The sequence below is a fragment of the Balaenoptera musculus genome, chromosome 5 (genome assembly GCF_009873245.2).
Source record: "Balaenoptera musculus isolate JJ_BM4_2016_0621 chromosome 5, mBalMus1.pri.v3, whole genome shotgun sequence".
Taxonomy (NCBI): domain Eukaryota; kingdom Metazoa; phylum Chordata; class Mammalia; order Artiodactyla; family Balaenopteridae; genus Balaenoptera; species Balaenoptera musculus.
Genome location: NC_045789.1, coordinates 68384760 through 68411729, shown reverse-complemented (window position 1 = coordinate 68411729; position 26970 = coordinate 68384760). Strand labels below are relative to the sequence as shown.

At 39.2% G+C, this 26970-nt stretch overlaps 1 protein-coding gene across 1 annotated transcript in view; it reads right to left on the bottom strand.

The window, feature by feature from the left end:
• FRYL (FRY like transcription coactivator) overlaps nt 1–25847 on the bottom strand; it is a 242319-nt gene extending 216472 nt beyond the window's left edge. The window contains exon 1 of the mRNA XM_036852364.1: nt 25652–25847. The gene's annotated coding sequence lies outside the window, so the exon portion shown is untranslated. The remainder of the gene's footprint in view (nt 1–25651) is intronic.
• Nucleotides 25848–26970: the final 1123 nt, after the last annotated feature.

Sequence of the window (26970 nt, the reverse complement as noted above, 5' to 3'; positions counted from 1 at the left end):
TTAATTGATCTAATAGACAACAATTTGTTCAAAATAATAATAGCAACAATGAATTCAATTATGTATGCCTATAAGTGAAATGAAGGACAGCACTGATATAAGGGAAGGGAGGGAAGAATTAGAATTATTTTACTATAAGGCACTCACTCTACTCATGAAGCAGTATAGTATTATTTGAAAGTGGACTTGAATTAGTTGTAAATAGATATTGGAAACTACAGGGCAATGACTAAAAACAGTTTAAAAAGAAGTATAATTGATATGCTAACAAAGGAGACAAACAGAATTAGATGAAATACTCAAAACCATAAAAGGCAGAAAAAGACTGGAAGGAAAAAAAAAAGAAAAGAAAAGAAACAAAGAACAAGGGCAACAAACAGAAAACAAATATGATAGAAATTAATCCAATTGTGTCAATTATCACTTTGAACATCACTGGTCTAAATGAATCAATTATAAGACAGAGATTGTCAAAGTGGATCAAAAACCAAGACCCACCAGAAACCCACTTTAAATAAACAGACACAAAGATTAAAAGTAAATGGATGGAAAAAAATTTACCATGCTAACACTAATAAAAGGAAAGACAGAGTAGCCACTCTCATTTCATACAGAGCAGACTTAAAAGGAAAGAAAGTTATGAGGGATAAAGAGGGGCATTAGAGAATGATAAAGAGGTCAGTTCTCCAAGAAGACATTAACAATCCTCAACATGTATCTACCTAACAAGAGAACAAAGTACGTGAAGCAAAAACTGATAGAAATATAAGGAGAAATAGATGAATCCACTATTACAGTTGGGGACTTCAACACCCCTCTATAAGAAATGGACTGGTATAGCAGTCAGAAAATCAATAAGGACATAGTCGAACTCAACACCATCAATCAACTGGTTATAATTGACATCTATAGACTACTTCAGCAACAGCAGAATACACATTCTTTTCAAGCTCACATAGAACATTCACCAAACAAATTTAAAAGAATAGAAATCACACAGCATCTACTCTCAGACCACAATGAAATTAAGCTTGAAATCAATGACAGAAAGATAGAAAAAATCTCAAAACACATGGAGATTAAACAATACTTCTAAATAACACATGGGTCAAAGAAGAAATCTCAAGAAAAATTTTTTAAATATTTTGACTGAATGAAAATGAAAACACAATTACCAAAATTTGTGGGATACAGCAAAAAAAAAAAAAAATCCTTAGAGGGGTATTTATAGCACTGAATGCATATATTAGAAAAAGAGATCTGAAAATCAATAAACTAAGTTTCCATTTTAAAAACCTAGAAAGAGCAACTAAATGCAAAGTAAAGAGAAGAAAAGAAATAATAATAATTAGGGCAGAAATCAATGAAACGGAAAACATGAAATTAATAGAGGAAAATCAATGAAACCAAAAGTTGGTTCTTTGAAAAAAAATCAGTAAAATCCATAAACCTCTAGCCAGGCTAACTAAGGGAAAAAAGGGAAAAGACACAAATTACTAATATCAGAAATAAAAAACAGACATCACTACAGATCCCATGAACATTTAAAAGAATGAAGAAATACTATGAACAACTCTATGTCCACCAATTTGAGAACCTAGATGAAATGGACCAATTCTTTGAAAGACATGCAAAGAAAACTGCAAAAACTCACACAGAAGAAACAGAGAATCTCAATAGGCCTGTATCTATTAAAGGATTTGAAACTATAATTAATAACATTCCAAAAAGAAAGCACTAGGGCCTTTACAAAAATTAACTTAAAAGGTGTCATAAACCTAAATGTAAAATGCAAAACTATAAAACTCTTAATAGATAACATTAGTACAAACCTAGATGACCTTGAGTATGGCAATGATGTTTTAGATATAACACCATAAGCACAATCCATGAAAGAACTAATAAGGATATTGATCAGCTGCACTTCGTTAAAATTAAAAACTTCTGCTCTGCAAAAGACAGTATCAAAAGAATAAGAAGACAAGCTACAGACTGGGAGAAAATATTGATATTTGCAAAACACATGTCTAATAAAGGGTTGTTTAAAAAAAAAACAACAAAGAACTCTTAAAACTCAACAAAAAGAAAAGAACCGGATTTAAAAATGGACCAACTCCCGGGCTTCCCTGGTGGCGCAGTGATTAAGAATCCTCCTGCCAATGCAGGGGACACAGGTCCTAGCCCTGGTCCAGGAAGATCCCACATGCCGCAGAGCAACTAAGCCCGTGCACCACAACTACTGAGCCTGCCCTCTAGAGCCCACAAGCTACAACTACTGAAGCCCACGTGCCTAGAGCCTGTGCTCCACAACAAGAGAAGCCACCGCAATGAGAAGCCTGCGCACCGCAACGAAGAGTAGCCCCCGCTCACCGCAACTAAAGAGAAGCCCACATGCAGCAATGAAGACCCAACGCAGTCAAAACTAAATAAATTTTAAAAATTAAAAAATAAATAAAATAAAAATAAAAATGATCCAACTCCCAACAGTGCACCCTAAGGGGACTCAGGATGGGAAAGAACAGGATACTGGCCCTAGACAGCTAAGGTGCATACCAAAGGAACGATTTCAATGAGCCCAGACTCTAGCCTCTTCCCGTACACAGAAAAGTGCTAAGTCACAGGTGTAGAAAGCAAACTTATGGTTAGCAGGGGGGAAAGTGGGGGTGTGTGGGGAGGGATAAATTGGGAGACTGGGATTGACATCTACACACTACCACATATAAAATAGATAACTAATAAGGACCTACATATAAAATAGATAAAATAGGTAACATATAAAATAGATAACTAATAAGGACCTACTGTATAGCACAGGGAACTCTTCTCAATACTCTGTAATGACCTATACGGAAAAAGAGTCTAAAAAAGAGTGGATATATGTATATGTATAACTGACACACTTTGCTGTACAGCAGAAACAAACATTGTAAATCAACTATACTCTAATTCAAATTTTAAAACATTTTTTTAAGAAATGGGCCAAAGACCTTAACAGACGTCTCACCAGAAAGGATACTCAGATAGCAAATAAGCATAGAAAAGATGTTCCATAGCATACATCATCAGGGAAATGCAAATTTAAACAACAGTGAGATACCACTGCACACCTATTAGAATGGCCAATTCCAGAACAATGACGATACCAACTGCTGGAGAGGATGTAGAGGAACAAGAACTCTGACATACTGCTGGTAAAAATGCAAAGCGACACAGTCACTTTGGAAAACAGTTGGCAGTTTCTTACAAAACTAAACATACTTTTACCTTACGACTCAGCAGCTGGTGCTTTGGTATTCACCCAAGTTGAAACCACGTCCATGCAAAAACCTGCACATGGATGTTTACAGCAGCTTTATTCATAATTGCCAACCAAGATGTCCTCCAGTAGGTGAATGGATAAACTGTGGTACATCCAAACAGTGGAATATTATTCAGCACTAAAAAGAAATGAACTATCAAGCCATGAGAAGACATGAAGAAATGTTAAATGGATAATGCTAAAGTGAAGGAAGCCAATCTGAAAAAGCTACATATTGTACATATTGACATTCTGGAAGAGGCAAAACTATGGTGACAGTACAAAGAAAGTCAGTGGTTGCCGGGGATGGGTGGGAGGATGATTAGGCAGAGCACAGAGGATTTTTAGGGCAGGGAAAGTACTCTGTGTGATACTATAATAGTGGATATACGTCATTACACATCTGTTCAAACCCTACAATGTACAATACCAAAAGTGAGCCATAATGTAAACTATGGACTTTAGGTGATTATGATGTGTCAGTGTAGATTCATCAGTGGTAACAAATACACCACCCTGATGGGGGTTGTTGTTAATACGAGAAGCTATGCATGAATGGGAGAAGGGATCTATGGGAAATCTCTGTACTTTCCTCTCAATTTGGCTGTGAACCTTAAACTGCTCTCTGAAAAAAAGTCTTTATAAAAAATAAAGTCTACAGGGACTTCCCTGGTGGTGCAGTGGTTAAGAATCCGCCTGCTGGGCTTCCCTGCTGGCGCAGTGGTTGTGAGTCTGCCTGCCGGTGCAGGGGACGCGGGTCTGGGAGGATCCCACATGCCGTGGAGCAGCTGGGCCCGTGAGCCACAATTACTGAGCCTGCGCGTCTGGAGCTTGTGCTCCGCGGCGGGAGAGGCCGTGACAGTGAGAGGCCCGCGCACCGTGATGAGGAGTGGCCCCCGCTCGCCACAGCTGGGAAAGGCCCTCGCACAGAAACGAAGAGCCAACACAGCCAAAAATAAAGAAAGACAGAAAGAAGCTTTTTTTAATCCGCCTGCCGATGCAGGGGACACGGGTTCGAGCCCTGGTCCGGGAAGATCCCACGTGCAGCGGAGCAACTAAGCCCATGCGCCACAACTACTGAGCCTGCACTCTAGAGCCCGTGAGCCACAACTACTGAGCCCGTGTGCCACAACTACTGAAGCCCGCGAACCTAAAGCCTGTGCTCCACAATAAGAGAAGCCACCGCAATGAGAAGCCCGCGCACCGCAACGAAAAGTAGCCCCCGCTCGCTGCAACTAGAGAAAGCCCGTGCGCAGCAACGAAGACCCAACGCAGCCATAAATAAATAAATTTATAAAAAATAAAATAAAATAAAAAATAAAGTCTATTAAAAAGGCTTTTTTTAATTAAAAAAAAGAAAACCTTGCCTTATGTGATCTAATTCCAATTATTTCTACAAATCTTAAAAATTACGTTTTCTGCTTTGGTTGACATTAAAACAAAAATAGTTTGAAAATTTTTAAATGACATATGTATTGGTATATCAAAGACAATGCCACAATTCTGACTTATTATAAACCAGTCTTCCCATTAAAATTAACTTTTGAAAATAAAACGTTCAATGTTTTTAAGCAAATATTTGGATTTTATTCTTGGATGCGGCATATAATTTTACACAAAAACAAAAACTCGACTTCATAGAAATCTTTGCAGAGACTGGTTTTATATGGCCTGTGATGGAAATCAATTTACAATACAATAAGTTGTATAAAATTTTTAAAGCGTGTGTTTATAGGCATTTTTCATGTAAGAGGTCCATAGCTTTCATTAGATTCTCAAAGGGGGCCATCATTCAGACAAGATTGAGAATGGCAAGTTTTTAGCTATCAGTTAAACCAAGACATTCACCCACTATTTAACACTGAGGCTTCTACTATGATTAATCATGAAACCCTCTCTGACCCCCATCCTGTATCTGTTCCCCCTTCCAAGAACATAAAAGGAAAATAATTTACTGTCACCCAAGTATTTAGGGAAGTACTAGGGAACACCGTAAGAGTTCATTATTAGATGAAAGAGGACGATCGGAAGTCAATTAAATCACCCCAATAATCTTTTTTTTTTTAAAGGATACATTCACATATGGTTAATGGGATCCTGGAAAATAATTGGGCTACACGCATCAAGACATTAAAATGGCCATAACCTCTAAGTTAATAAAGGGGAATTTACCAAAAGATATAATCTAAAATCAGGTTTAAAAACATATATGCAGAAAGATGCTTAACTGCATAGTTAAGAACACAGGCTCCAGGGCTTCCCTGGTGGCGCAGTGGTTGAGAGTCTGCCTGCCAATGCAGGGGACGCGGGTTTGAGTCCTGGTCTGGGAAGATCCCACATGCCACAGAGCGGCTAGGCCCATGAGCCACAATTGCTGAGCCTGCGCGTCTGGAGCTTGTGCTCCGCAACAAGAGAGGCCGCGATGGTGAGAGGCCCGCGCACCGCTATGAAGAGTGGTCCCCACTTGCCGCAACTAGAGAAAGCCCTCGCACAGAAACGAAGACCCAACACAGCCAAAAATAAATAAATAAATAAATAAATAAAATTTAAAAAAAAAAAAAAAGAACACAGGCTCCAGAGCCAGCTTGCAAGGACTCACTTATGAGCTAAGCAGCATGAAGCAAGTCTCTTAACCTCTGTTTCCACGTTTATTTTTAAAAGGGATAATAAAAGTTCCTATTTCAAGAGGGTTTCATGAAGATTAAATGAATATACGTCAAATGCTCAGTGTACAATAAGCCCTCTGTAATTGAGTGCGCACTTAAACCTACTAAGCATCAACCATGTGGCAGGCACTGTCCTAGGCAGTTGAGATACATCAATGAACAAAAGAGAAGAATCCTGCCCTTCTTAGAGCTTACATGCTAACAAGGGAAGACAATAGACAATAGAAATAATAAGTAAATTATGAGGCATAAAAAGATTAGAGAAGCTATGGGGGGGGAAGAAAGGAAAAAGAAAAAGTAGAGAAGAATCACGGACTGGCAAGTGCCAGAGGTGGCAGGCGTTGCAATTTTTAAATAGTCAGAGTACATCTCATTAAAAAGGTGACATTTAAACAAAGATCTGAAAACTCAGCCAGGTAGCTATCAGGAGTAAGCATATTCCAGCCACGGGAAGAGCAATCACGAAGGCCCTAAGGCGGGAACATGGCTGGTACATTAGAGCAAGAACAAGGATGGTTAGAGCAGATGAGTAAGGGAAAGAGTAATAGGAGAAAAGGATTAGAGCGGTAACGAGGGACCAACTCAGGTAAGGCCTGTAGGCAGCTGTGCTCTGGGGAGCCACTGCACGGTTTGCAGAAGAGTAACATGACTGTCATACATTTGAAAGGACTGCTCTGGCTACTGTGCTGAGAACAGAGTACAGGGGAGAAGCACTGATGCCGGGGAACTCTCACTGCGAGGCTATTTGTAACTGAAGTGTTAGCAAAACCCTTGTCTTTGAGCCTGAGAAATTGCTCTTGGATTCAGTTCATCTTCTAGCTCTGTTCCCCTGGAAACCATACAGGCAGAATGTCAGCTGTGTTACTAGGCAACGTTGCTTATGGTAAAAATGACTATTGGTAAGTTGCTTCGGACCGAGAGAAACAATAAATACCCGGTGAGTGGCTGTAACTGTGGGCTTCCCTTACTATGATGACTCCTATAATTCAGCACATACCTTGTAGGGATCCTGGAAGCTATGCTCATGGGTTGTTACACAAGATAATGGCTCTTGTGGAACATGGGGCTCCTAAGCAAAGTTAGTTACATATCCATCATGTGAGCCTCATTACTCTTACTTAAGCTTCACTTGGAAGAGGGGAGAGGCACAGAGAATGGTTCCAGCTGTTCTCTTTGTAGACTGCTACAAGGACTCCTACCAAAGAGAGTATCTGATTCTTCTCTGCTGGTAAGCTGTGTTTCCTGTCCCATATCCTCTTAAGCAAATCTGATGTCAAATGTGGCCTATGGCAATCCAAACATCTGTCTAGTTGAACCCTAAGAAAATTCCCTGGGTAGTCACTGCTCTGTTGTGGTAACCCAGGCAAGAAATGGCAGTGACTTGGACCAGGAGGGTAGTGGTGTCAATAGGAAACAGTAGTAAGATTGCAAATATAATTTGAAGGGGGAGCTTTTAGGATCTTCTAATGAATAGGATGTGGGATGTCCATATTCTATGTGCATACAATAAAGTTAGGGATAATGGCAAGATTTTTTGGCCTGAGCAACTGGAAAGATGGGGCAAAAAACTGGGGTTGGGGAGCACTGAAGATCAGGAATTCAATTTCAAACAAGTTAATTTTTGAGTTGGGGGTCATTCATCATCTTGCTTTCTTCTCAATGACCCAAAATGGCTGCAGCAGCTCCACGTATCATGAGCTTATGTGACCACATCCAAAAGAAGGGGTGTGCCTTCATAGATTGAAGGAAACCAGACTCCCAGGGGACTTCCTTTATATATGTCACCCTGCCTGAACCAATCACTGCCAAGGAGAATGAAACTAACACTACTGACTTTAGGCGGCTTTACAAACTGCCCCCTTTGGGTTGGGGAGGAGCCCATGAAGCAGGTGAACCCTAAATACCTGAACAAACTAGTCTTAAGAAAGAGAAGAATGACTAATAGGTGCAGTGTCTGTCAAAGGTATTGTCAAGGGCTTTGAATGAACCATCCACACTGATGTTAACATCACCCAGAATAAAAGAAGGTCAGTAATAAAGTACAGGTATAAAATAAAACAGGGAGCCAGGTAATGAATAATGAATGAATAAAACAAGTGACCTACCCTCTGTTCCATGAAAGAGGCACGTAGACAAATCCTGGGAAATTTCATAGCCAAAAATTATTCTAAATGATTTGAGGAAAAAGCAATTAAGAATCTGACTAAAATCAAACTCTCAATTGTAGAAGACAGAGCAATGTCTTGAAAACTTCCAGAATTAAGTAATTTTGACCTAGACTTTTACATCCAAATGATCAATCGAGAAGGCAGAATAAAGACAGTTTCAGACATGTAAGAACATTACTTGAGGGCGTTCTTTAGCAAGCAAGAATGAAAACCAATAAAGTGGATGTGAGCACACAACAAACAGTGGAAATGATCCAAGAGTGAAATGAAAAAGAAATCCCAGAATGGCAGGTGTACAGCAGGACTAAACTATAATTCATCCTATTAATACAGAAAATTAGTGAACTCCATGAAAGGAAGAAAGGAATGGATTCTGTTCCAAAGACAGAATAACTAAGAAGTTGGTTTTGACAGGAATGCATGTGTTTCTTTTCTTAACAACAACAAAAAAAGATATGCAACAGAAAACTCCAGCAGAATGCTGTCTACCTACAGCTTTTCCTTCCTTATTCCTTGCTAAAGGAATCCAATCTTTTTTTTCTTCTCTTCTTTTTTTTTTTTTTCTTTTTTTTAAGGCATCAGGTGAGAAGCACAGGATTAGGGAAGGCAGACTCACCCAGACCCATGGGATAAATCACTACAGGTCTAAACAAGCCCTGGAAATCCCATTCTCCTTTGCCAGCAACTGGCCTGAGCAACTGAGGTGAACGAGCAACTCAGTTTAAGCCAATGAGACTTACAGGAAAGTCATCTGGGGAGCTTCTTGAAAGACTTTCCTCCAACCAAGATAAAAAGAGAGATCCGATGGTGGGAGGGAAGATTTGCCATAAGGAGCATTACTGGGCAACTGGTGAATTTGCACATGGACTGTATATTAGATAATAGTACTGTGTTGTGGTAGACATGGAAATCTACCACTCACATCCAAAAGACTCACTACCAGGAGTGAGGAGTGTGAGGAGTGTGGTTAAGCTGTTAGTTTCATCAGAGTTAGCTTCAGCCTTCCAGAGAGGGTCTCGATATTCTCCGGACAAATCCCAGCCCATAAATGAAAAACACAAGTTACAGGCCAAGCAATTTCTGCCCAACATGGAACTCCCCTAATGGACAGTCTTAACTCCAGATGTGCTCCTTGTGCTGGCAGACAGGGTGTCATCACAATCTGACAGCTCCACGTGTCCAATCCTGCTTCCTTCTTCCACTTTTGTAAATACAATCCTAATTCTGGCTCAGCATCTGCTCCCCAGAGATCTCAACCTGTGACAATTACATTTCCTGAATTTAATCATTGTTCCATGATCACACCTTTTCTTATGTGATATGTGATGAAGTATTTAAGGGTAAAGAATCATGATCTCTGCAACTTTCTCTCTAAAGATTCACCAAAATAAAGACAACTGGATCTAGATTTATAGAAACAAAAGATAAAGGAAGGAAAAAGCAAATGTAGCAAAATGTTTGTAACTGATGAATCTAGGTGAAAGTTAGACAGTTCATATTACTATTCTCACAACTTTGTTTTAAAATTTTTCAAAAATATATTTTAAAAGGGGGAAGATCCAAAAAAAAACAAAAAACAAAAGACGCACTCATCCTATCCCCTTCCTCCTGCTTTTTAGTAAGTGAAAAAAAGATGCTTGGAGTTACAGCAGCCAATGGCAATAAGAGAAAGATCAGAACCACCAGATATGTCACCTGTGGGTGGATATTCTGTAAAATGCTGCCAAAAACAACCAAAATGATACATTAGGAAAAACAAAAAAGCTATTCAAGGAAGTAATGGTTCAAGTGTGAAAACATATACATATGACATGATTTTGAGCAATTGATAGATTATAGGAAAAGATAATCCATTCGTCTTTGATACTAGGAACATCATCCTTCTATTGGCATGGGATCATGACACTGGTGGGGAGAGAAGGAAATGTAACCATAAACTCACTACTCCATTCTGCAATTAATATTTGCATGGTAATTAAAAGATGTATGACCGATACAAAAACAAAGCACCAAGGATTTCATTAAGGTTACAGAACAGAATGTAAATGTTTACAACCTTGTAAGGATAAAAGGTACAGCTGATAGAAGTTGGGAGATGGAATGGGGGAGGGCAAAAGGCAAAAGGAAAAGCAGTGAAAGAGTAGGATTTCAATTTTTGATTCCCATAAGACTAGAAATCGCTAAACATATTCCACTTGACTCATTTTTTAAGTTTTTATTGAGATAATTCACTTACCATAAAATTCATCAACTTACTCATCATTTTTAATTAGGATGTTTGCCTTTTTATTATTGAGTTGTTAAGAGTTCTTTATACATCCTAGATACAAGACTTGCAAATATTTTCTCCCATTTTGTGGGTTGTCTTTTCACTTTCTTGATGGTATCCTTTGAGGCACAAATGTTTTTAATTTTGATGAAGTCCAATTTACCTATCTTTTGTTGCTTGTGCTTTTAGAGTCATATCTAAGAAGGCTTTGCCTAACCCAGGTCACTAAGATTTATTCATATTTTCTTTGAAGAATGTTATAATTTTAGCTGTTACATTTAGATCTGTGATCCATTTTTAGTTAATTTTTGTGCATGGTGTGAGGAAGGGGTTCAAATTCATTTCGTATGGGGATCTCCAGATGGCTCAACACTGCTGAAAAAGCTGTTCTTTCCCTATTGAATTGTCTTGGCACCTTTGTCAAATTTTTTAAAAACTTGATTGATCATAGGGTTTATTTCTGGACTCTCAATACTATCCAACTGATTTCTATGTACTGATACTTTTTTTAAATTAAGCTAAAATCCACATGATATAAAATTAACCTTTTTAAGTGTACAAATCAATGGCATTTAGTATATTCACAGTGTTTTGCAACCAACAACACCTCTACCTAGTTCCATGATGAAATGAAAAACATTTTCATCACCCCCAAAGGAAACCCATACCCATCAAGCAGTCACTCCCCATTCCCCATGCCCCTGGCAGCCACTGAACTGATTTATGTCTCTATGGATTTACCTGTCCTAGATATTTCATATCAATGGACTCATACAATATGTGATCATTTGTGTCCAGCTTCATTCACTAATCATAACGTTTGAGGTTCATGTACTTTGAAGCATTTATCAGTACTTCATTTTTATGGTTGAATAATATTCCATTGTACACATATACCACATTTTGGTTATCCATTCATCAGTTGATTACATTTCGGTTGCTTCTACCTTTTAGCTAAAGTAAACTGTTATGTAAGCACCACCATGAACATTCATTACAAATATTTCTTTGAATACCTGTTTTCAATTCTTTTGGGTATGTACACAGGAACAGAACATGTGGGTCATATCATAATTTTTGGTTTAACTGTTTGTGGTCAAACTGTTTTCCACAGTAGCTGTACGATCATAAACTCCTACCAACAATGTACAAGTGTTCCAATTTCTCCACATCCTCGCCAACACTTGTTATTTTCTGTTTTCTGACTCGTCAAATGTCACATCCAGAACACAACACAATACTCCAGGTATAATCTGGAGAGTACAGTATAAAGTAAGACTGATACCTTTCCTCTTCTGAACCTCCTCCCCCAGTAGTCCAGATGACAATTCTATGAAGTCTTTCTTATAGTTGTAGTACATTTTATATCTATATTGAGTTTATCAGAGTAATTAAAATACCTAAGTTGTTTGTCCTCAACCACATCTCCTTCACCCCTATAATTATGCAGCTGTTTTCTGAACTCATATACAGGACTTCACATCAAGCTCCATTAAGTTATCATGTTAGCCTTAGCCCACCATTTCAGTCAGAAATATTATTTTCAAAAGTCAACCCTAAAAAATTCATTTCATCCAAAAATTTGATAAGCATGGTATCAATGTTTTCATTCACATCATTACAAAAATATGTACAGCAACTTTCAGCATGTCACTAGAAATTTTTCTCCAGCTGTCATCAATTCATTATTAATTTTAGAGGTGCTACTCAACCAATCACATTTCCACCTAATTTTATGGCCATCCAGCCCACAGCCTCTCCCTGTCAACAGAGAGAAATCTCATAAAATGTTTGGCTGAAATCCAGTGATACTGTACCTTCTGCATTCTCTTGACCCACAGTCCAATAATCCTATCTAAAAAGTAAGGTTAGTCTAACATAATTATCTTTAGCAAGCCCATGTAATACCTTTCCTTCAAAAATGTAATCATGGTCAATGTTTTTAGCACTTATAACACGATGAACTCAGATTAGATCATACTAGGTTTCCAATCATATTTTGAGATTTAAACATTAAAATACAACGAAAAAACAATATGTATCACTCAAGGCAATATATCACTCAGGCAACACAGGGAATACAGATATCTCAGGTATTATACTTCACATTATCAAGACAAATATGTCATCAATTTACTGTAGTTTGCATTTACAAGTTTTAAAAATTCTACAAGAGTCTCTCCTCCACCATAAAAAGTTCAATATGAAAAATATATTTCTCCCATGTGTTCACAAAAAATAATAAAATAATAAATAAATAAAATAATAATTAAACCAGTAAACTTTAAGTTTTGTGTTTCTAATAACATAGATTATTTTGTTGGAACCAATTTCCCCAGTACCTTTAAGAGCATATTCCTAGCTCAAAAATCTCTTTCACAAAGCCTTCAGAGGTTGTTCCATTCTAAAATAGCTGCTCTCTGCTTTGCTCTTTCATGATACCTACTACTATCCCTACCACTCACTTTGGCACTCAGTCATCTGATGCTTGGTAGTTAACTGTTGTTAACTGTTTGATTATTATCTACAATAGGGTCCTGCCACATTCTTTTCTAACTTCATCACGACCAACATAGAAAAGGTAAGCACTCGGATTCTTTTATTAATTTATACTGCATATATTATAAACCTACAAAGAATTAAAGTGAAATTGATCAATCTGAAGACATTTTAGGATCTCCTGGTTCTTCTCTTTCTGAAAAGGGAAAACCAGGTACAGAGAAACAGATGTTGAAATAGACGAGGGTAAAATTCAGCAGGCTGCGTTAAGAAAGAATGTTTACTCCTAAAATGTATTAAGTAAGCACTGTATCAGTTTGCTATTGTTGCAATCACAAATTACCATAAATTTAGTGGTAATGAATATATGTCTTACAGTTCCGGAAGTCAGAAGTCCAAAACAGGTCTCACCGGGCTAAAATCAAAGTGTCAGTAGAGCTGCATTCCTGTCTGGAAGCTCTAAGGAGAATCCATTTTCTTGCCTTTACTGGTTTATAGAAGCTGCCCACATTCCTCGGCTCACGGCCGCCTTCTATCTTCAGTGCCAGCAATGCCCGGTCAATTCCTCTTCATGATGCCATCTCTCTGGTTCTGACTCCGCTGCCTCCTGCTTCTTCTTTTACAGGCCCTTGTGATTACATTAGGCCCACCTGTTTCTAAAGCCCTCATAACTCTATTTGTGTCGGGGGGGGGGGGGGGGGGGGGGGGTAAAGGGAAATGTACAAAAAGTAAGGCTTTTCTTGCCCCCTACATCAACAAAAACCATCTCTCCTTTCATCACTTTATATTAGCGATCTCTGTGCATGATTTTGTTTAAACAAAAGGTTTTAAGATCTCTACAAACCATGCTACATTCCACTTAGGCTTTGGCATACGAAGAGAGGTCATTAGTTAAGAAACAAAACTAAAACTATGTGAAAATGTGACATATCGGATGTGAAAATCCAACACATTTATGTATCTCTGAATCATCTCTTACCTATTTTAAATGAATTACAGAGTTTAAGTTTGTAGATTCCTTCCCCATTTGTACAATTTTAGGCTCTAGAGTTGAACATAAATTATTTTTATAACTATTTCAAGCATTCAAATAAATCCCCCAAGATGTAATATACTGGATTGCAAATATCAACAGTTTACTATGTCTTGACATGTATAGCACATTATTTTTCAGGAAACCATCAGCCATATGGGAACATATCTTCTTAAAAAAAAAATTATTGGGGTGATATAATTGACTTCCAGGTGTCTCTTCTCATCTAATAATGACCTCTTATGATGTTCCTTGGCCCTTCCCTAAACACTTGGGTAACAATAATTTTCTTTTCATGTCCTGAAAAAAGTCTACAGATACAGGATGGAGATCAGGGAAGGGATCTGTGACTGCCGGCAGAAGCCCTGGTGTTAAATGTTTGGCAAATATCTTGATTGAACTTATACCTCTAGAGCAGCCGTTTTTAATCTTTCCTGGGTCACGGCCTCTGTTTTGAGAATCTGATGAACCTACAGACTTCTCACTAGAAAAATGCACATGAACACATACTCAAAATTTTTAATATAACTTATTTTATTGTATTTTAAATTGACTGTCATTACAGACCATATAAAACCAGTCTTTGCAAAGATATCTGTATGTCTCAATTTTTGGTTTTATGCCAAAATTTGTTACACCCAGGAATAAAATTCAAAGTATGCAATAAAACAAACCAAACTTTAATTATTTTCAACAAATAGAAACCAAAGTACTGCTGGCTGCTGGCTGGAGTGCCTCTGATACCAAAGCACAGTTCTAGGAGAAAATCCACTTCTTTCACAGAATTCTCCAGGGAGAGCTGGGGAAAACATAGGTGTAAGAGGGAAAGCTCAGGTCCAGACAGTAAGAGAATAATGTTGACTGAATTTAATGAGTGTTCCCAAAACAGTAACATTTTATACTTGTATATATTTATTAAAAAAAGGAAAAATATGGTTTCAAAAATTGCGAGACATTAAGAATAAAATTTAAATATTTGGGAAAAAAATCATACCAGACCTGCTATGTTCCTACTACTTAGTCATGCAAAATGTATTAAGTTCAAAGTGGAGTAAATGCAAGCCTCAAAAGAAGGGTTCTCAAGCCAATAAGGTAAAAAGAAAATACTAGAAGATAGTATATATGTGTTATCTTAAATTTGAAATTTGAGGTTTACTAATATTCAATGTGTCAGACTGACACCAGCACCTGCTCTTGGTCCTGCATCAGGCTGCTTCCGTCTTACGGCATTTACGTGAACTATGCTGGACACCACAGATTGGCGCACTTGACCTCCCGCCTACCTATGAGCAATTAGAAAGGAGCCTTTTCAGTTGTTTGGGGGGCAAGCACAGTTGTGGAAACATGAGATTTCTCTACAGCATAATTCCAGAGTCCATCCCCCAGCTTCTTGGGTGACAAGAAGTGGGGCGCCAGGAGCACCAGCAGCAGAGGTGTCTTGATCTGACTTCCTAATCCAGGGCTGCAAGTTGGGGTCTGTCCTGCAGTTTTCAGAGTATCTAGAGGCAAACGCAGCAGTGGCAGAGGTGGCACGAGGTCTGGATTCCAGCACGGCTCCCAGGGTGGCCTCTGAGCTGCCCTGGTGAGTTACCTCTGGATTGACCCCCTAAAACCTGCTGTTAGGCCCTTCTAACAATTCTGTAAGCACCTAATACCTTGTATGAAATCTCTTCTAGCTTAAAATATTCAGAAGGGTTTCTGTTTGCGACGCTGACTACACACACAGTATTGCAGTAGATAAAAGTCTCCTAAGGGAGAGGTAGCAGTTTCACACCCTGGAGGGGTTGTCTGTGATGTCCTCACCTGTTCACTGTCAGCAGATCACAACATGCTGCAGCCCGCATGGGCCCAAGTAAGTAGATCTGCCGATCTCAGTAGAATTATGATATCACTCATGGATGGATTTTTAAGATTTTTGCAAAGAAAGGGAGATTAAACATAATATTAATAAAGCAAAATACAAGCAAGCAACAAGAAAATGGGAGAGCTGACAACTGCGTGTTACCAATACCAGTGCTTTATCAAAAGCTGTAAGGTAAAAATGTGATTACCTTGTAAAACATAATCTATAAAACTTTTAGAAGAAAACACAGGGGAAAAAAAGTCTTTGAGACCTAGGACTAGGTGAACAGTCCATAGACATGACACCAAAAGAACAATCATAAAAGAAAAAACAATGATTAAATGCACTACATGAAAATTTAAAACCTTCTTGCCTCTGTAAAAAATCCCTGTTAAGAGGATGAAAAGACAAGCTGTGGATGGGTAGAAAATTTGTGCCAATCACATATCTAACAAAAGACTTATATCTAGAATATATAAAGAACTCTCAAAACTCAACAATGAGAAACAACCCAATTTGCTCATTAGGGAAACAATTTGCCCACTAGGGAAAGGCAAATTGAAACTACAATGAGCTATCACTACACAACTATTAAAATGACTACAATTTTTTAAAAACAGTGAAAATAACCAAATTCTGGCAAGCATGTAGAGAAGCTGGCTCTTTCATACATTGCTGCTGGGAATCTATAGCCAGTCTGGAAGATAGTCTGGCCATTTCTTGTAAAACTAAACATACACTTAGAATACAACCCAGCAATTACACTCTTGGGCACTTACACCAGAGAAATGAAAACTTATGTTCACACAAAAACCTATATACAAACGTGCAGGGCTTCCCTGGTGGTACAGTGGTTGAGAGTCTGCCTGCTAATGCAGGGGACACGGGTTCGAGCCCTGGTCTGGGAAGATCCCACATGCCGCGGAGCAACTAGGCCCATGAGCCACAATTACTGAGCCTGCGTGTCTGGAGCCTGTGCTCCGCAACAAGAGAGGCCGCGATAGTGAGAGGCCCGCGCACTGCGATGAAGAGTGGCCCCCGCTTGCCACAACTAGAGAAAGCCCTCGCACAGAAACGAAGACCCAACACAACCAAAAATAAAAAAAAAAAAAAAAAAAAAGAACAAATGTGCACAGTAGCTTTATTTGTAACAGCCAAAAGCTGGAAACAACTCCTATGCTCTTCAACAGGTGAAGAGTTAGCAAACTGTGTACTGTTGTACATCCATACACTGAACCCCACTCAGCACTAAAAAGAAATGAACTACTGATACATACGACAGCTCGGATGGTTCTCTAGGGCATTGGGTTGGGTGAAGAAAAGTCCATCTCAAAAGGTTACATACAGTATGATTCCATTTATGTAACATTCTCAAAATGACACAATTATAGAGATGGGGAACAAATTACAGGTTGCCAGTAAATAGGGATGGGGAGGGTGGGGAAGGAGGAGACCTTGAGCTGCGTGAGGAGTTTCTTGGCAGTGACGGAACAGTGTTGTATCTTGATTGTGGTGGTCGTTAAATGAATCCAGACATGAAATGTTATCAAATTGCATGAACTATACACACACATACACATGAATGAGTGCATTAAAAAACATGAAATCTGAATATAGCTACTTAACAGTACTGTACCAATGTTAGTTCCCTGGTTTAATGTTGTTATAAATATGTTGTGTTATATAAGATATTACAACTGAGGGACACTGAATGAAGGTTACACAGGACTCCTTGTACTATTTTTGCAACTTGCCATGAATTTATAATTATTTCAAAATAAAAAGTTTTTTTTTAAGTGAAGACATTCAATCATACTTATTTTTAAAATTACTAATATTTTAGGTGGAATCAAAAACATGGAAATAATACATTTTAAATTGTTCTAAAATATTTTTCATCTTTATCTCATTATTTTTGTTAATGTCTTCTTATGTACGTAATATTATAGTACATAGTTTACAAAAAACATACACATATTGGGAATGCAGATACATTTTTTTATGCTGCTGGAGTGTGACATAAAACTTTTGCAGACCTCTGTTACAGAGACTACAATAATCTAAGACTCTATCTTTTACATTTTTTTACTTGGGCAAGCATATGCCAGAACAGGAAAAACATGGGATTGAGAATCAAAAAGAACTCAATTTTTATCCATAGGTTAAACAAGTCACAATCTCATCCTCGTCTACAAAATGTAGGAGTTGTATTAGATCATTCCCAAGGACAGTCCGGCTCTTAAACATTATGACTCCATGAGTTCTACAACAGGAAAAAGTGAAACAACCATAAAGAAATGTATGACTAAAACTCTAACCAGTATTCACTGAAACTGGATGGATTCAGTATTGCCAGGAATATTAAATACAATACACAGCCTAAGTTACCATCAACATAAACACAGAAAAGTGCATCTACAAAGATAATTTTACCTCAAAGAAAATAGATTAGCAAAAGATCCTGTTTAAATATAAATACCGAGATAACAGGCACATGTGGCTATTTTACATGCAATCTCACAGTTATTTAAAGCCTCTAATTTCTGCTCATGGTATTGCATTAGGTTCTGAATTGCAACAAACAATATACCAATGCATACAGGTATCCTGGTATACAAGCTTGTGGGTTGGGTTCTCACAAGAAATAGACTATCAAGACATCCAGAAAAGAATTATTTTCCATCCACTTAATTATTCTCCATCCACTTGAGTTAGACTTAATAAGACAGAATTTTAAGAGATCCATTATTCAGGGGAAGTTAAATATACCACCCTGTTATACCACCTTTTACTTCTAAGCAGTAAAAACCAACACAACAAGGTCCTAGCACTAAAGCTCCATGCACAGGAAGTTCTTCAGTTTCTCACCCAGAACCTTCTATCATTTTTATCCACCATTCAACAAGTGGTTATGGGTTCTAGTCTCATAACACATGGAAAATACCAAATCAGAAAGGTGAGTAAACTACTACAGGTGGGTGCAATGAGAGCAAACAAAGAGATACAGTTAACAATAAAGTAATAAGGAAATCTACCCCACAAAACCAGACATGCTTTAGAAAAGAATGGTTTCACCAACAAATGAACAAAATATGGTGGTCTGTATATTGCTGACTGAGGAGACTAATGGCTGGAGATTCTGCAAATACACTGTGATGAGTTCACTGACACCCAGGACACATGAATGGAACCACCAAAGTAATATTTTTTTTACTAGTATTATAGACAGCATTATCCATCTTAAATTTTTTTAATGGAGAAGAAAACTGAAAATCACATTTAAATTATCTTTCCAGCATTCTTTAGTATTGAACTAAATTACATCACATCTGAATGTTACCAGGAAATAGAGACACACCCAAAAAAAAAAACAACACACAAAATAGGACAAAACAAAACAAGGAGTCCTCAGAAGTTGAAATATTATGTTGAAATTCATTCAGGCAACAAGGCGTATCTGTGAATGTTTTACAATCTAAAAAAATGAAGCTGCACTGCAGTAAATGAACAAACTAATATCCCCTTCTTCAATTCCCAGATGCCCTTTAAAAAAACACCACCACCACCACTTCAACCTCTCTGAAGTATGGTTGTTCTAAAATAGAAATGTATCTCACAACTGCTGCCACCCAACAGCGACATTTAGTTGGTAAAAACTTCATGTTGACATTTCCTAAAAGTTCAAAAATGCAGTGGCATCCAAGTGTCTTAGGTTTGATCAAAAATGGTCATTCAAAATAATCTTAAAAAAAAAAAGAAATGATCAGAAGCCTGTAAAACTACAATCAATGGAGATACAGAAAATTCTCAAAACTAAATTGCATCCTTTTACTTTAAAAGATAGTACATATAAAGAACTTATTACTTAGTAAGCACTCAATAAATGTAGTTGCTATTATTACTACAAGACAGAAAATAAGGACTAGAGAGAGCTGATGAAAATATCTATAATCATAGTGGTCAGGCAACCAATATACACTTATTAAGTGCCTACAAGGTCTCCAGCACTGTGCAGGGGCAATACAAGTTCATCACAGTCAACTTACACAGCACTATCTCTGATCAAATAAATGACAAGTTGCGCAATATATTCTGAACCAATAAGGTAAACATCAAGTTATATTCAACAATGATTAGAACTTACCAAGTACTTTCAACTTCTTTCAAAGTACCCTCTTTTATTTAAGTCCAGTATACAGAACTTGAAACAAATTACTTGTAGAGAGTCACCAAATGATTAAATGAACATAAAAAAGTGTCACCAAAATGAGTCTTTTTCTTTCTTTCTTTCAAAATGAGTCATGATTTTCATAGGGGGAAAAAATCTCTTTTTCCATTTCTCTCCAGGCGTAGGTAGAATAAGGATTTAGATAAATTCCCTCTTTAAAAAATCTTTCTAAACTTCTAGGGTCATGAAAAGACTCTCTCTACTCCTAGGATTTATGCACATTAGAGGGACGGATTTATACAGGAACGCACATTTATTAAAATGTTATCTTTCATTTATATGAAAGATCCAGAATAGCAAATGTGTAGAGATGGAATGTAGATTAGCAGTTGCCTAGGGCTGAGGAGGGAGGTAAGGAAGGTGATGGGGTGATGAAAAAGTTCTAAAATTGGTTGTGATAGAGGTGTACAACTCCGGAATATACTAAAAAACATTGACTTGTACATTTTAAATAGGTGAATTGTATGGTATGTAAATTATATCTCAATTAAGCTGTTATTTAAAACTTTTAACTCTTCTCAAAACTCAACAAATCACACTTGCTGCATTATGGTCAAACTCCATAGGATGTATCCTTGGTCAGATATTCTTCCTAGCCTGGTTGACTCCATCACTGACAACTCTACAAGGCCCCTTTCTCAACAATCTGATTCTTTCCCCACAAATACAAAGATCGAGCAACAGAACAGGCTTGCGGGGAAAGGAGATAGTCCATTTTGTAAAAGTTAGAAATACTTCACACTATATTTTAATACAAGTGATTTTTCAAAACAATTATTTTCATAACATAAAAAAATCCTGATAAAGCTATCTATTTATTATAGCATTTTGAGTTTAAAATAATGTGTTACTACTCTATCAGGAAACTGTGAATTACCTACTAGGATACAGATACAGTGTCATAACGGTGGTCTATGCAATGGACGATCCTTGTAGGGTATAAGGAAAGACACATCAACATCTGCAGAATTTCTGAAATATTCTGCCTCACAGGAATAGCAGTGCTTGAAATTTAAAAAAAAAAAAAAATTCTACAGCTCACAGATTTACTTTAACAGGTTCCATGGATCCCAACCCACCTCCTATGGAATACCAGGTTTGTTTGTTAGGATACTTTGAAAGAAGCTATACAGAACAACAAACAAGGGTGAATAACAAATCACCTAAAAGTACACATCATGTACGCTACCTTTCATCCACATGTACCACTCTGTCTATTTAAGGATCCTACTCAGAGGAGCTCATAGCCTGTGGCCCAGACAGACTTCATCATCCTATTCTCAGTGCCTACATGGTGCACAAATTAGGTGTAGTTTTCAATACAAACTTGCTGAATAAACGGAGATTTCTCACCTGATTAGCCCTGGCTGCTTGCAGCTGGGTTTTCTATTTAGGAGCCTTTGGAAAACCTTTTTTCCCACCTGGGCTGGCTTAAAGAAGCACCCAGAACAACAGAATCTTATCACCTCCTTCATCAGCCTAAATTGTAGCTCCCTTTTCATAATGAGCAACATAAGGGTAGAGTACAACCTCTGCGTGTGAACTGATGAGAAACAAATATCTTCCTACATTCCTCCAGGGGCTACTGTGAGCAGTGCCAGTTGGCAGTCTCGGAGCAATTTTTAATGCTCTCTAGAGACGAGAAGAATCAAGAAATGAGAAGAGATTAGGCTTACGGTATGTACTCCAAAAACATTTTAGCGTAAAGATACTTAAAATGTTCAGGGACACAGGTTTTGACCATTTTTGAAATGATTACGATTCTAATAGTCTGTAAATCATAGTCTATGTTTTGAACACAAAAATACTGGTGGGAGCCTTGTTTCTCAAGAACAGGTAAAATAACCATAATAACTGAGCCTGGAGAAATTAATAAATAATTATTTATTTTATTATATAAAATAAAAAATAAATAAGTGTATAAAAATTGATTACCTTTCTCCATTCCCAGTAAACATAACTTACTCATTAAAATTTTTCAAGTATGATAGTTTAAGGCACTCCTATCTGAAGGTAATAAAAAAAAAGAAGGGGAAAAAATCCCTGGAATTAAAACCATTACCAATAGTTATAATGTGATAGGGGCCATGTTAGAGGGGATATTTAGTTTCTAAGTTATACACTTCCTTCATAGCAATATTTTACAATGAGCATGTGAAACTGGTGATAAGGAAAAAACTGGTTTTTCCTTTAAACACTCATATACTCTTTCCCCAAACAAAACAATATGAACTTTTTTATTGCTTATGGTTTTACAGACTCTATTGGGCTAATAATAATAAATCTGCTCAAGTACTTTAGGCAACAGTAAAAGGGACTGGGCGGGGCGGGAAGGCTCCAACTTTTGTTAATGGTTTTTACCAAAATCCACAAGCTAATGAATAAATACATAACTATACTGTAAGTCAGAGCATGGCTTGTGCTGTAAAAGGACTTTACAGGAGCAAGAGAAAAGAGCCATCACTTAGGATCAGGAGAACAGGAGAGCTTGCAGACAAGGTGACATTTGAGCTGGGTTATATAGATGATCCCTCTGATGAGGTAACAATAGGTGAAATTCAGAATACATGCTCTGCCCCCCCTCAGTATTTTATAGATTAAAAATAGTTCAAGTAGTGAACATACACCCCAAACATACTTTATTTTTTTAATTTTTAAAAAATATATTATAAAATTTGCTACATAAAGCAATGAAAACTTTCCCACATCTCCTAAGTTTCTTCTATCATTCCACTATTCCTTTACCATTTTGGCATGAATCCTGTGTCACTGTTAGTTTGCACCTGTTACTGCAATGGGATACACATTATCTTTTCCCTATGGATAATTTTGCATCTTCCCATTAAACTCCATAACTTTGAGAGCAATGAATGTCATCCATTTCCACTTTACCTTTCCATAAAACTCCTCAAATAAATGGGTACTCAACAGATGTTAACAGATTAAACCTAATTCTAATAATTGGGACAGGAAGCAATCACCATCACAAAAGATGTCTGTGGAACAGATATTATAAACAATTAAATCACAGTTTTGTACACAGAATAAAAAGCACCTAGATTAATATATCTTCCCCCAGACACTAAACCAATTGCTATTCTTTGGTGTAACTTGCTCAGAAAGGTGTTTATTTAAAAAAATAAATATATAAGCCTCTCAAGCAGCCTCTATAGAACATTATCGTTTTCTGTCACAAAGACCTAAGTCAACACATTAATTGGCACTAGAAAAATACTAGGTGACACAGTGAATCTGCACAGAAATAGAGGACAGTCCTAGTTCCCAGGGATCTCAATGGACAGTGCACAATTCAAGAAATGCCCTGGCAATGTGTATATTTAGGACAATGTGTTTAAAACAATGTGAAAAGCACACAGGAAAAATATGTTTTCCAGGAAACATAGCCTAGATAGTTCAAAGATAATTCTTTCTGAGTGTTTTCTTTATATGCGATCTTTTAAAAGTTCAGGAATTCTCTCCTCTATTGTTTAAATAAGCTGGTAAGTAAACAAAAATAGAAATTTGGAAGCTTGCTTTAATCTTCTACTTTCTATTATGAGATGGAAAAGATTATGCCAGCAGGCCTGCCTGACATACTTATCAAAGAAGAGGATCAAAGAGAAGAGGAGGAAGGAGGATATTAGGTGTAACAACGCCAGATACCATCAAGATTACTACGAAAGATCATGTGTTTGTGCGTCTACACTTCCTAAATTCTATAGGAAGAGTCAAGTATCTCTCAAATATTATTACCTGAAATTGGTTTTTAGATTCCCAAGTATAGCTTCTCCGTTGTTATTGCTGAGCCTGTGAACTTACGTTATAATGCTGCACACCACTCATATAATCAATGAACACTTTGGAAAGTTGTTAGTATTGCTTAAAAAAAAGAAAAAAGAAAAAAACCCCGCTGGGCCAGAGGTTCCAATAAAATTCACTTTTCTAGAGAAGTAATTTTACAAAATAACTCAGAATGGAAGAAAAGACAGGATGGAATGCTATCTTTGATAATGAGTAGCCAAAAAAAGACTACAGAATAACACACACACCGCAGCTTTGTTTATAGGGTTGTAACTTGCACATGCAAGTACTCTACAAAGTACTGCACAAGAAGAAACTGTCAAAAATGAATGTTCATGAAAACATTCCTTTTCTAAATAAGATCTCTAACAAGGAGGTACTTTCTAAATATAATTTCTTTAGCAAGTATTGACAGGTATAGAATAGCAGCAGTGCTCAAGATGGAAAAAAACTACTTACATTTGTCTTATCAATAGTACAAGTTACTGTTACTAATTATAATGCCTATGGGCTCAGTAGCAGAAATTTACGGAGATATCTGCTGGGCAGAACAGTTACAAAACTAACTTTAATCAAAAGTTTTTTTTTTCCCTAATCCTATAGACCCTAGCAACCTGGAGTTTTTTGTTCTGTTTCGTTTTGCAATTTCTTTTCCTTCCAAAAGAAGCTCCGCCAGTAAAGTCGAGGTAATACTTTCCACAGTTCAAAGGTTAAGGCGCATTCGGCTCTACATAGAGCTCTAGCTCCTCATCAGCACCGCTCCCTTTTTTTTTTCTTTTCAAATTATCTTGACCTGAGAGAGGTTAATGCTCCCTTACAATGCAAATCCACGAGAAAAGCGATTTTAGGTGCCGAGAAATGAAACTGGGATGGGAGGAAAACACCGACAGCGATCAAGAACCATTTCGCCGTAGAAATCAGCCTCTCCAGAACGCAAGAAACTGAGGTTTTGTCCAAAGAACCTGCCGCCCGGAAGCCACAACTTCCAGCAATTGGCAAAGAAAAGTTACAAGTAAGAGCTCAGCGCCCAGGGAGCCTGCGCCGGTGTGGAGACTGAGAGCTGCAAGGACACTCACTGGCCCCGACGGCCCGCAGGCGGTGGCTGCGGCGTCGGTGGGGCCGATTCCGGCTCGGGCAAGCTCGGGGTCTGGGGGTGCGCGGAAGGCGCGGAGCGACGCGGGCACGGCGCCCGCGTCCGCACCCCTCCCCACTACCGCGAGCAGTGGGCGGAGAGACAAGAGCAAAGGAAAAGCAGGACAATGCTGGGCCGGGCTGGCGACTCCGCGCGCTCAGCGGGTCCCCAGCGTCCTCCTCGCCTGGGGCCGCCAGCTGCCGCGCTAAGTTTGCTCCTCAGCCCTGCCTTCCTAGCCGGGGCAGTAAAGCAGTGACCGCCGACCTCCCTCCGCCTCGCCACCACCGCCACCGCCTTCCTCCCCGCGGGGCGGCTCCCGCGAGTCCACGAGGACGCGGCGCGCGCGAGCGGAATGGGGCGCGCGAGGGAGAGGGGGCGCGCAAGGAAGCAGCGCGCGCGCGGGGGAGCCGGGCGCGCGGGGGAGCGGGGCGCGCGGCGCTCCCCGAGGACCCGCTGCCGCTCCAGTGGGTTTTCGGTTGAGGCGGGGGCTGCGCCGCGGCTAAGTGTCCGTTATGAGTCTTGGCCCGGGCGGCGCAGCTTGCCAGCCATCCTGGCCCGCCCCCACCTCGACTCCCACCAGAAAGGCAGCGAGCGAGGGCCGGCGACCTCGTCTCCCGCCAGGGCTGTGGCCGCCAGTCGGCGGGCATCCCGGCGCCTGCCCCTGGGGCTGGAAGAGAAAGTGAAATGAAGCGCCTTTCCCCAGGCAACACCTACCCGTCCCCAGTCCAAGTGCAGCTGCCTCACTCCTCGGGCGCCGCCGGTCCCCGCCCTCGGGCCCCAGGCTCCGTTCTCTTGACAATGGCGCGTCCCCTTTAAGGAATAATCCGATCGGAACCGATCTGTGGTTAAACCTCCCTCCGACTCTGATTTTTACCGGATTTCTCTCTCTCTCCCCCCAGAGCCCGACGGGCGCCCGGCGGTGCTGCGAGCTCTTCCCACCTCTTCCCCGCCCCGCCCACTCCCTAGCCTTCCTGATTGGCGAGAAACACTACTACAGGAACAGCAGTTCTCGCATCCCACTCGCCAGTCCAGCCGCCGCTCAGAGTTACCCCCCCACCTTCACCCCGCCCCCTTTCCTGGGTTGGTCCTACCTCTAATCATTCTCCGTCTTCTACTCTATCGTTGCTTTGGAGAACTGGCAGTCAAGGCTCACCCTCCCGCCTCCGGAAAGCGAACTTTATTTTTATTGGTAAAAGGACATCTTCCTGTGCACCTGATTGGGCAAGGAAGGAGTTAGTCTGCACGCCCCTTACCCATTATCGCTCTCTCTCTTTACGGGTTTCAGAAACAGCCGCAAAGTCCTCCCCCCCTACTTTGCCTTGTTCTAAGCGCCTTTCCCTTTAAATATTGGTAGGGGTGGTAGACAAACTCACAGCCTGTATTGGAGAAAGACGGAAAGGGAGAAGAGAAAATTTCAAAATCTTCTCCAGATGAGTAATATATCGGGAACTGGAGCTGGGATACTGCGGAATCTCATCCTTCGGTCTACTGAATGGAGTGGTTAGAATGAGTTAGAATACCTGAAATTCTAGTACTAACTTCTGAGATGTACTCAACAAATTTTCACTCACCGTCCACTCTACTCCTACTGACGATCCCACTGGCATTTCGCTACTCCAGAGAGCTTTAATAAAAGTATCTGCAAACCTAGAGGTGTCCTTGTTTGTCCCGCATTCATTTAAAAAAACCCTTTAAATCGCTTCCATTAAAAGTTCTGTTTAGTTCACGTCCTCTGTTGTTATCTCGGGGTTTGTCACGAGAGCTAAGTTATTCTTCTGAAAAGATTGAATAGATGCCCACCCACCATGCCAGCCTGCAAAGTTGAAGAAATCCATCCCCCTTGCTAGAACTGTGCCAGGGGGGAGCCCAGGTTGAGCCCAAGCGGGCACCAGAAGGCTATTTCTTGAGAGAATGGGGCAGTCTGGCACCGGAAGCTTAACCCTGCCGCGAAACCTCACGCATGAAAAGAGGAGGAATTCTGCTGCAGCCTGGTGTGGTCTGCGTTAGGAGTTCCCCAGTTTCCCATGGGAACT